The sequence below is a fragment of the Cherax quadricarinatus genome, chromosome 9, assembly GCF_038502225.1.
Source record: "Cherax quadricarinatus isolate ZL_2023a chromosome 9, ASM3850222v1, whole genome shotgun sequence".
Classification (NCBI taxonomy): domain Eukaryota; kingdom Metazoa; phylum Arthropoda; class Malacostraca; order Decapoda; family Parastacidae; genus Cherax; species Cherax quadricarinatus.
In genome coordinates this window covers 14,256,243-14,268,539 of record NC_091300.1, presented here as the reverse complement: position 1 = coordinate 14,268,539, position 12,297 = coordinate 14,256,243, and positions in this window count along the sequence as shown.

Sequence of the window (12,297 nt, the reverse complement as noted above, 5' to 3'; positions counted from 1 at the left end):
GTCCACCTTGTCGATTCCTCTCAGTATTTTATATGTCATCATATCTTCCCTATCTCTTCTGTCTTCCAGTGTCGTCAGGTCGATTTCCCTTAACCCCTCCTCGTAGGACATACCCTTAGCTCCGGGACTAGTCTTCTTGCAAACCTTTGCACTTTCTCTAGTTTCCTTACATGCTTGGCTAGGTGTGAGTTCCAAGCTGGCGCTGCATACTCCAATATGGAGCTAACCTACACAGTGTACAGTATCCTGAACGATTCCTTATTAAGATGGCGGAATGCTGTTCTTAGGTTTGCCAGGCCCCCATATGCTGTAGTAGTTATTTGGTTGACGTGCGCCTCAGGAGATGAGCTCGTTGTTATACTCACCCCAAGATCTTTTTCCTTGAGTGAGGTTTGTAGTCTCTCGCCCCCTAGACTGTACTCCGTCTGTGGTCTTCTTTGCCCTTCCCCAATCTTCATGAGTTTGCACTTGGAGTTGAACTCCAGGAGCCAGTTGCTGGACCAGACTATTTGTGGTTGCAGGGGTCGAGTCACAGCTCCTGGCCCCGCCTCTTCGCTGAATGCTACTAGGTCCTCTCTCTCCCTGCTCCATGAGCTCTATCATACCTCGCCTTAAAACTATGTATGGTTCCCGCCTCCACTACGTCACTTTCTAGGCTATTCCACGGCCTGACTACTCTATGACTGAAGAAATACTTCCTAACATCCCTTTGATTCATCTGAGTCTTCAACTTCCAATTGTGACCTCTTGTGTCTGTGTCCCATCTCTGGAACATCCCGTCTTTGTCCACCTGTGTGTGTATGTGTGTGTGTGTGTGTGTGTGTGTGTGTGTGTGTGTGTGTGTGTGTGTGTGTGTGTGTGTGTGTGTGTGTGTGTGTGTGTGTGTGTGTGTGTGTGTGTGTGTGTGTGTGTGTGTGTGTGTGTGTGTGTGTGTGTGTGTGTGTGTGTGTGTGTGTGTGTGTGTGTGTCTCACTACCGCTGATCTGTACCCACGTACTTCAAAATGCGCCACCTCTGATCAAGTGCCCACCGCAGCTGGTTTTTCTTCATAGCAGTCAATAATTGTTTGCCGGCTTTCTGATAGTTCTGCCAGCTTCAAGGCGCCTTCGCCAACAGCTGAAGAATCTACATATACGCCACCTGAAACCAGAGCTCTCTGTAGATTTTTGTTAATTTTCTTGGGATCCTTCACACTATTTCTTATGATAACCTTGTCGTCGTAAGGTGTTGTCTTGCATTTTCTTCCACCCCTTCCTCGACGCACCGCTCCACGATCACCAGTGTCGTCACCTCTCTTCAGAATCCGACCAACAGATGACTTTGCTAGGCTCAGATTTTTCGGTGATCTGTCTGATACTCAAATCATCATGTTCACTAAGAGCTATAATATTTGCACTCTTCCTAGGTGTAACATCCATCATGAATTTCGTCAGTAATCGTGAATTGAAAGGGGAATGTGGCGAAACCACATTCACGAAACATGCTTGCAGGAATAGCCTTACAGAACAACAGCTGTTTTAGCACTGACGAGAGTTGCAGGGGTAACACCACAGCTGGATGATTGCCAGAAGTCGATAGCAAACTCTTTTGAAAAAAAAAAGAACCCAGACTACATTAAGTAAGAGACTAAGACATATTATAAGATAATCACAAAATTTACTCCTTTCCCAATTAATTTTCAAACTACTGTAAGCAATTCTTGCTTTTTCGGAGTGCAACGTTGAACAGGGTCATTTTATTAAAAGTATAATTTCGGTGACGAGCATGGAAAGCGCCAGGGAGAGCAGCACCAATTGCGTCACACAAGTTGCAAACACAGCCACAGTAAGTGTTGTGAGTTGGCCAGTGAGATGTGTTTGCTGGCCACATTGAGGGCTGGCCACAGTGAAAGTTGGCTGCAGTGATAAGCGTGATATGGCCACAGTAAAAGATGACGATTGGCCACAATAATACCAGGGAGCTGACCACAGGGAAGGGCTGGGGTGGGGGGAAAATGGCCACCTGCACTGTAATGGGATGATAAGTAAACTAAAAGAGAGCAAGGAAAGTTTGGAGTAGAGGACCCGTAACTGTGGTCACATGAGAAAGGAAAAAATTGCTGCAGCATTGACTTTGCCTTCACTTTATAAGACTTGATAAGATTTGAGAAAGATATCCACCATACTGCTCTAGAACCATCTAGCACCTGTCAAGCTCTAGAACCATCGAGCACCTGTCAAGCTCTAGAACCATCGAGCACCTGTCAAGTTCTAGAACCATCTAGCACCTGTCAAGCTCTAGAACCATCTAGCACCTGTCAAGCTCTAGAACCATCGAGCACCTGTCAAGTTCTAGAACCATCTAGCACCTGTCAAGCTCTAGAACCATCGAGCACCTGTCACTAGAACCATCCAGCACCTGTCACTAGAACCATCCAGCACCTGTCACTAGAACCATCCAGCACCTGTCACTAGAACCATCCAGCACCTGTCACTAGAACCATCCAGCACCTGTCACTAGAACCATCCAGCACCTGTCACTAGAACCATCGAGCACCTGTCACTAGAACCATCGAGCACCTGTCACTAGAACCATCGAGCACCTGTCAAGGACTAGAACCATCGAGCACCTGTCAAGGACTAGAACCATCGAGCACCTGTCAAGGACTAGAACCATCGAGCACCTGTCAAGGACTAGAACCATCGAGCACCTGTCAAGGACTAGAACCATCGAGCACCTGTCAAGGACTAGAACCATCGAGCACCTGTCAAGGACTAGAACCATCGAGCACCTGTCAAGGACTAGAACCATCGAGCACCTGTCAAGGACTAGAACCATCGAGCACCTGTCAAGGACTAGAACCATCGAGCACCTGTCAAGGACTAGAACCATCGAGCACCTGTCAAGGACTAGAACCATCGAGCACCTGTCAAGGACTAGAACCATCGAGCACCTGTCAAGGACTAGAACCATCGAGCACCTGTCAAGGACTAGAACCATCAAGCACCTGTCAAAGACTAGAACCATCGAGCACACCAGGCAAGGACTAGAACCATCGAGCACCTGTCAAGCTCTAGAACCATCGAGCACCTGTCAAGCTCTAGAACCATCGAGCACCTGTCAAGCTCTAGAACCATCGAGCACCTGTCAAGCTCTAGAACCATCGAGCACCTGTCAAGCTCTAGAACCATCGAGCACCTGTCAAGCTCTAGAACCATCGAGCACCTGTCAAGCACTAGAACCATCGAGCACCTGTCAAGCACTAGAACTATCGAGCACCTGTCAAGCACTAGAACCACCGAGCACCAGTCAAGCACTAGAACCATCGAGCACCTGTCAAGCACTAGAACCATCGAGCACCTGTCAAGCACTAGAACCACCGAGCACCAGTCAAGCACTAGAACCATCGAGCACCAGTCAAACACTAGAACCATCGAGCACCAGTCAAGCACTAGAACCATGGAGCACCAGTCAAGCACTAGAACCATCGAGCACCAGTCAAGCACTAGAACCATCGAGCACCAGTCAAGCACTAGAACCATCGAGCACCAGTCAAGCACTAGAACCATCGAGCACCAGTCAAGCACTAGAACCATCGAGCACCAGTCAAGCACTAGAACCATCGAGCACCAGTCAACCACTAGAACCATCGAGTACCTGTCAAGGACTAGAACCATCGAGCACCAGTCAAGCACTAGAACCATCGAGCAAGAGTCAAGCACTAGAACCATCGAGCACCAGTCAAGCACTAGAACCATCGAGCACCAGTCAAGCACTAGAACCATCGAGCACCTGTCACTAGAACCATCGAGCACCTGTCACTAGAACCATCGAGCACCTGTCACTAGAACCATCGAGCACCTGTCACTAGAACCATCGAGCACCTGTCAAGCTCTAGAACCATCGGACACTTCTCAAGCTCAAGAACCATCGAGCACCTGTCAAGCTGTAGAACCATCGAGCACCTGTCAAACACCAGAACCATCGAGCACCTGTCAAGCTCTAGAACCATCTAGCACCTGTCAAGTTCTAGAACCATCGAGCACCTGTCAAGCTCTAGAACCATCGAACACCTGTCAAGCTCTAGAACCATCGAGCACCAGTCAAGCACTAGAACCATCGAGCACCAGTCAAGCACTAGAACCATCGAGCACCAGTCAAGCACTAGAACCATCGAGCACCAGTCAAGCACTAGAACCATCGAGCACCAGTCAAGCACTAGAACCATCGAGCACCAGTCAAGCACTAGAACCATCGAGCACCAGTCAAGCACTAGAACCATCGAGCACCAGTCAAGGACTAGAACCATCGAGCACCAGTCAAGCACTAGAACCATCGAGCACCAGTCAAGCACTAGAACCATCGAGCACCAGTCAAGCACTAGAACCATCGAGCACCAGTCAAGCACTAGAACCATCGAGCACCTGTCAAGCACTAGAACCATCGAGCACCAGTCACTAGAACCATCGAGCACCTGTCAAGCACTAGAACCATCGAGCACCTGTCACTAGAACCATCGAGCACCTGTCAAGCACTAGAACCATCGAGCACCAGTCACTAGAACCATCAAGCACCAGTCAAGCACTAGAACCATCGAGCACCAGTCACTAGAACCATCAAGCACCAGTCAAGCACTAGAACCATCGAGCACCAGTCACTAGAACCATCAAGCACCAGTCAAGCACTAGAACCATCGAGCACCAGTCAAGCACTAGAACCATCGAGCACCAGTCAAGCACTAGAACCATCGAGCACCAGTCAAGCACTAGAACCATCGAGCACCAGTCAAGCACTAGAACCATCGAGCACCAGTCAAGCACTAGAACCATCGAGCACCAGTCAAGCACTAGAACCATCGAGCACCAGTCAAGCACTAGAACCATCGAGCACCAGTCAAGCACTAGAACCATCGAGCACCAGTCAAGCACTAGAACCATCGAGCACCAGTCAAGCACTAGAACCATCGAGCACCAGTCAGCACTAGAACCATCGAGCACCAGTCAAGCACTAGAACCATCGAGCACCAGTCAAGCACTAGAACCATCGAGCACCAGTCAGCACTAGAACCATCAGCAGTCACTAGAACCATCGAGCACCAGTCAAGCACTAGAACCATCGAGCACCAGTCAAGCACTAGAACCATCACCAGTCAACCAGTCGAGCACCAGTCAAGCCCTAGAACCATCTAGCACCAGTCAAGCACTAGAACCATCGAGCATCAGTCAAGGACTAGAACCATCGAGCATCAGTCAAGCACTAGAACCATCGAGCACCAGTCACTAGAACCATCGAGCACCTGTCAAGCACTAGAACCATCGAGCACCAGTCACTAGAACCATCGAGCACCTGTCAAGCACTAGAACCATCGAGCACCTGTCACTAGAACCATCGAGCACCTGTCACTAGAACCATCGAGCACCTGTCACTAGAACCATCAAGCACCTGTCACTAGAACCATCGAGCACCTGTCACTAGAACCATCAAGCACCAGTCAAGCACTAGAACCATCAAGCACCAGTCAAGCACTAGAACCATCAAGCACCAGTCAAGCACTAGAACCATCAAGCACCAGTCAAGCACTAGAACTATCGAGCACCAATCACTAGAACCATCGAGCACCTGTCACTAGAACCATCGAGCACCTGTCACTAGAACCATCAAGTACCTGTCACTAGAACCATCAAGCACCAGTCACTAGAACCATCGAGCACCAGCCAAGCACTAGAACCATCGAGCACCAGCCAAGTACTAGAACCATCGAGCACCTGTCAAGCACTAGAACCATCGAGTACCAGTCACTAGAACCATCAAGCACCAGTCAAGCACTAGAACCATCGAACACCAGTCACTAGAACCATCAAGCACCAGTCTAGCACTAGAACCATCGAGCACCAGTCACTAGAACCATCAAGCACCAGTCAAGCACTAGAACCATCGAGCACCAGTCACTAGAACCATCAAGCACCAGTCAAGCACTAGAACCATCGAGAGCACTAGAACCATCGAGCACCAGTCAAGCACTAGAACCATCGAGCACCAGTCAAGCACTAGAACCATCGAGCACCAGTCAAGCACTAGAACCATCGAGCACCAGTCAAGCACTAGAACCATCGAGCACCAGTCAAGCACTAGAACCATCGAGCACCAGTCAAGCACTAGAACCATCGAGCACCAGTCAAGCACTAGAACCATCGAGCACCAGTCAAGCACTAGAACCATCGAGCACCAGTCAAGCACTAGAACCATCGAGCACCAGTCAAGCACTAGAACCATCACGCACCAGTCAAGCACTAGAACCATCGAGCACCAGTCACTAGAACCATCAAGCACCAGTCAAGCACTGGAATCATCAAGCACCAGTCACTAGAACCATCAAGCACCAGTCAAGCACTAGAACCATCGAGCACCAGTCACTAGAACCATCAAGCACCAGTCAAGCACTAGAACCATCGAGCACCTGTCAAGCACTATAACCATCGAGCACCAGTCACTAGAACCATCAAGCACCAGTCAAGCACTACAACCATCGAGCACCTGTCAAGCACTAGAACCATCGAGCACCAGCCACTAGAACCATCAAGCACCAGTCAAGCACTAGAACCATCGAGCACCGGGCACTAGAACCATCACGCACCAGTCAAGCACTAGAACCATCGAGCACCAGTCAAGCACTAGAACCATCGAGCACCTGTCACTAGAACCATCCAGCACCTGTCACTAGAACCATCGAGCACCTGTCACTAGAACCATCGAGCACCTGTCACTAGAACCATCCAGCACCTGTCACTAGAACCATCGAGCACCTGTCACTAGAACCATCCAGCACCTGTCACTAGAACCATCGAGCACCTGTCACTAGAACCATCCAGCACCTGTCACTAGAACCATCGAGCACCAGCCAAGCACTAGAACCATCGAGCACACCAGTCAAGCACTGTCAAGCACTACTAACCATCGAGCACCAGTCACTAGAACCATCGAGCACCAGTCAAGCACTAGTACCATCGAGCACCAGTCAAGCACTAGAACCATCGAGCACCAGTCAAGCACTAGAACCATCGAGCACCAGTCAAGCACTAGAACCATCGAGCACCAGTCAAGCACTAGAACCATCAAGCACCAGTCAAGCACTAGAACATCGAGCACCAGTCAAGCACTAGAACCATCGAGCACCAGTCAAGCACTAGAACCATCGAGCACCAGTCAAGCACTAGAACCATCGAGCACCAGTCACTAGAACCATCGAGCACCAGTCAAGCACTAGAACCATCGAGCACCAGTCAAGCACTAGAACCATCGAGCACCAGCACTAGAACCATCAGCACTAGAACTATCGAGCACCAGTCAAGCACTAGAACCATCAAGCACTCAAGCACTAGAACCATCGAGCACCAGTCAAGCACTAGAACCATCGAGCACCAGTCAAGCACTAGAACCATCGAGCACCAGTCAAGCACTAGAACCAGAACCATCAAGCACTAGAACCATCGAGCACCTGTCAAGCACTAGAACCATCGAGCACCAGTCAAGCACTAGAACCATCAAGCACCAGTCAAGCACTAGAACCATCGAGCACCAGTCAAGCACTAGAACCATCGAGCACCAGTCAAGCACTAGAACCATCGAGCACCAGTCAAGCACTAGAACCATCGAGCACCAGTCAAACACTAGAACCATCGAGCACCAGTCAAGCACTAGAACCATCGAGCACCAGTCAAGCACTAGAACCATCGAGCACCAGTCAAGCACTAGAACCATCAAGCACCAGTCAAGCACTAGAACCATCCAGCACCTGTCACTAGAACCATCGAGCACCTGTCACTAGAACCATCCAGCACCTGTCACTAGAACCATCGAGCACCTGTCACTAGAACCATCCAGCACCTGTCACTAGAACCATCCAGCACCTGTCACTAGAACCATCCAGCACCTGTCACTAGAACCATCAAGCACCAGTCAAGCACTAGAACCATCGAGCACCTGTCAAGCACTAGAACCATCGAGCACCAGTCAAGGAATAGAACCACCGAGCACCAGTCAAGGACTAAAACCATCGAGCATCAGTCACTAGAACCATCGAGCACCAGTCACTAGAACCATCAAGCACCAGTCAAGCACTAGAACCATCGAGCACCAGTCAAGCACTAGAACCATCGAGCACCAGTCAAAGCACTAGAACCATCGAGCACCTAGAACCATCGAGCACCAGTCAAGCACTAGAACCATCGAGCACCAGTCAAGCCCTAGAACCATCTAGCACCAGTCAAGCACTAGAACCATCGAGCACCAGTCAAGGACTAGAACCATCGAGCATCAGTCACTAGAACCATCGAGCACCAGTCACTAGAACCATCAAGCACCAGTCAAGGACTAGAACCATCGAGCACCAGTCAAGCACTATAACCATCGAGCACCAGTCACTAGAACCATCAAGCACCAGTCAAGCACTAGAATCATCGAGCACCAGTCACTAGAACCATCAAGCACCAGTCAAGCACTAGAACTAGAACCATCAAGCACCAGTCAAGCACTAGAACCATCGAGCACCAGTCAAGCACTAGAACCATCGAGCACCAGTCAAGCACACTAGAACCATCGAGCACCAGTCAAGCACTAGAACCATCGAGCACCAGTCAAGCACTAGAACCATCAAGCACCAGTCAAGCACTAGAACCATCGAGCACCTGTCAAGCACTAGAACCATCGAGCACCAGTCAAGCACTAGAACCATCAAGCACCAGTCAAGCACTACTAGAACCATCGAGCACCTGTCAAGCACTAGAACCATCGAGCACCAGTCAAGCACACCATAGAACCATCATCGAGCACCAGTCAAGCACTAGAACCATCGAGCACCTAGTCAAGCACTAGAACCATCGAGCAGTCAAGCCTAGAACCATCGAGCACCAGCACTAGAACCATCGAGCACCAGTCAAGCTAGAACCATCGAGCACCAGTCAAGCACTAGAACCATCGAGCACCAGTCAAGCACTAGAACCATCGAGCACCAGACTAGAACCAAGCACTAGAACCATCGAGCACCAGTCAAGCACTAGAACCATCGAGCACCAGTCAAGCACTAGAACCATCCAGCACCTGTCACTAGAACCATCGAGCACCTGTCACTAGAACCATCCAGCACCTGTCACTAGAACCATCGAGCACCAGTCAAGCACTAGAACCAGAGCACCAGTCAAGCACTAGAACCATCGAGCACCAGTCAAGCATTAGAACCATCGAGCACCAGTCAAGCACTAGAACCATCGAGCACCAGTCAAGCACTAGAACCATCAAGCACCAGTCAAGCACTAGAACCATCGAGCACCAGTCAAGCACTAGAACCATCGAGCACCAGTCAAGGACTAGAACCATCGAGCACCAGTCAAGCACTAGAACCATCGAGCACCAGACAAGGGCTAGAACCATCACGCACCAGTCAAGCACTAGAACCATCAAGAACCTGTCACTAGAACCATCAAGAACCTGTCACTAGAACCATCAAGAACCTGTCACTAGAACCATCAAGAACCTGTCACTAGAACCATCAAGAACCTGTCACTAGAACCATCAAGAACCTGTCACTAGAACCATCAAGAACCTGTCACTAGAACCATCAAGCACCAGTCAAGCACTAGAACCATCGAGCACCTGTCAAGCACTAGAACCATCGAGCACCAGTCACTAGAACCATCAAGCACCAGTCAAGCACTAGAACCATCGAGCACCTGTCAAGCACTAGAACCATCGAGCACCAGTCACTAGAACCATCAAGCACCAGTCAAGCACTAGAGCCATCGAGCACCAGCCACTAGAACCATCAAGCACCAGTCAAGCACTAGAACTATCGAACACCAGTCACTAGAACCATCACGCACCAGTCAAGCACTAGAACCATCGAGCACCAGTCACTAGAACCATCAAGCACCAGTCAAGCACTGGAATCATCAAGCACCAGTCACTAGAACCATCAAGCACCAGTCAAGCACTAGAACCATCGAGCACCTGTCAAGCACTAGAACCATCGAGCACCAGTCACCAGCCACTAGAACCATCAAGCACCAGTCAAGCACTAGAACCATCGAGTACCAGGCACTAGAACCATCACGCACCAGTCAAGCACTAGAACCATCGAGCACCAGTCAAGCACTGGAACCATCGAGCACCAGTCACTAGAACCATCAAGCACCAGTCAAGCACTAGAACCATCGAGCACCTGTCAAGCACTAGAACCATCGAGCACCTGTCAAGCACTAGAACCATCAAGCGCCAGTCACTAGAACCATCGAGCACCTGTCAAGCACTAGAACCATCAAGCACCAGTCACTAGAACCATCGAGCACTAGCCAAGCACTAGAACCATCAAGCACCAGCCAAGCACTAGAACCATCGAGCACCTGTCAAGCATTAGAACCACCGAGCACCAGTCTCTAGAACCATCAAGCACCAGTCCAGCACTAGAACCGTCGAGCACCTGTCAAGCTCTAGAACCATCGAGCACCTGTCAAGCTCTAGAACCATCGAGCACCAGTCAAGCACCAGAACCATCGAGCACCTGTCAAGCTCTAGAACCATCGAGCACCTGTCAAGCACTAGAACCATCGAGCACCAGTCAAGCACTAGAACCATCGAGCACCAGTCAAGCACTAGAACCATCGAGCACCTGTCAAGCACTAGAACCATCGAGCACCAGTCAAGCACTAGAACCATCGAGCACCAGTCAAGCACTAGAACCATCGAGCAATAGTCAAGCACTAGAACCATCGAGCACCAGTCAAGCACTAGAACCATCGAGCGCCTGTCAAGCACTAGAACCATCGAGCACCTGTCAAGCACTAGAACCATCGAGCACCAGTCAAGCACTAGAACCATCGAGCACCTGTCAAGCACTAGAACCATCGAGCACCAGTCAAGCACTAGAACCATCGAGCACCAGTCAAGCACTAGAACCATCGAGCACCAGTCAAGCACTAGAACCATCGAGCACCTGTCAAGCACTAGAACCATCGAGCACCAGTCAAGCACTAGAACCATCGAGCACCAGTCAAGCACTAGAACCATCGAGCACCAGTCAAGCACTAGAACCATCGAGCACCAGTCAAGCACTAGAACCATCGAGCACCAGTCAAGCACTAGAACCATCGAGCACCAGTCAAGCACTAGAACCATCGAGCACCAGTCAAGCACTAGAACCATCGAGCACCAGTCAAGCACTAGAACCATCGAGCACCAGTCAAGCACTAGAACCATCGAGCACCAGTCAAGCACTAGAACCATCGAGCACCAGTCAAGCACTAGAACCATCGAGCACCAGTCAAGCACTAGAACCATCGAGCACCAGTCAAGCACTAGAACCATCGAGCACCAGTCAAGCACTAGAACCATCGAGCACCAGTCAAGCACTAGAACCATCGAGCACCAGTCAAGCACTAGAACCATCGAGCACCAGTCAAGCACTAGAACCATCGAGCACCAGTCAAGCACTAGAACCATCGAGCACCAGTCAAGCACTAGAACCATCGAGCACCAGTCAAGCACTAGAACCATCGAGCACCAGTCAAGCACTAGAACCATCGAGCACCAGTCAAGCACTAGAACCATCGAGCACCTAGTCAAGCACTAGAACCATCAAGCACCAGTCAAGCACTAGAACCATCGAGCACCAGTCAAGCACTAGAACCATCGAGCACCAGTCACTAGAACCATCGAGCACCAGTCAAGCACTAGAACCATCGAGCACCAGTCACTAGAACCATCAAGCACCAGTCAAGCACTAGAACATGAGCAAGTCAAGCACTCATCGAGCACCAGTCACTAGAACCATCAAGCACCAGTCAAGCACTAGAACCATCGAGCACCAGTCAAGCACTAGAACCATCGAGCACCAGTCAAGCACTAGAACCATCGAGCACTAGAACCAGTCAAGGACTAGAACCATCGAGCACCAGTCAAGCACCAGTCACTAGAACCATCGAGCACCAGTCAAACACTAGAACCATCGAGCACCAGTCAAGCACTAGAACCATCGAGCACCAGTCAAGCACTAGAACCATCGAGCACCAGTCAAGCACTAGATCCATCGGGCACCAGTCAAGCTCTAGAACCATCGAGCACCAGTCAACTAGAACCATCGAGCACCAGTCAAATCATCGAGCACCAGTCAATCACTAGAACCATCGAGCACCAGTCAAGCACTAGAACCATCGAGCACCAGTCAAGCACTAGAACCATCGAGCACCAGTCAAGCACTAGAACCATCGAGCACCAGTCAAGCACTAGAACCATCGAGCACCAGTCAAGCACTAGAACCATCAAGCACCA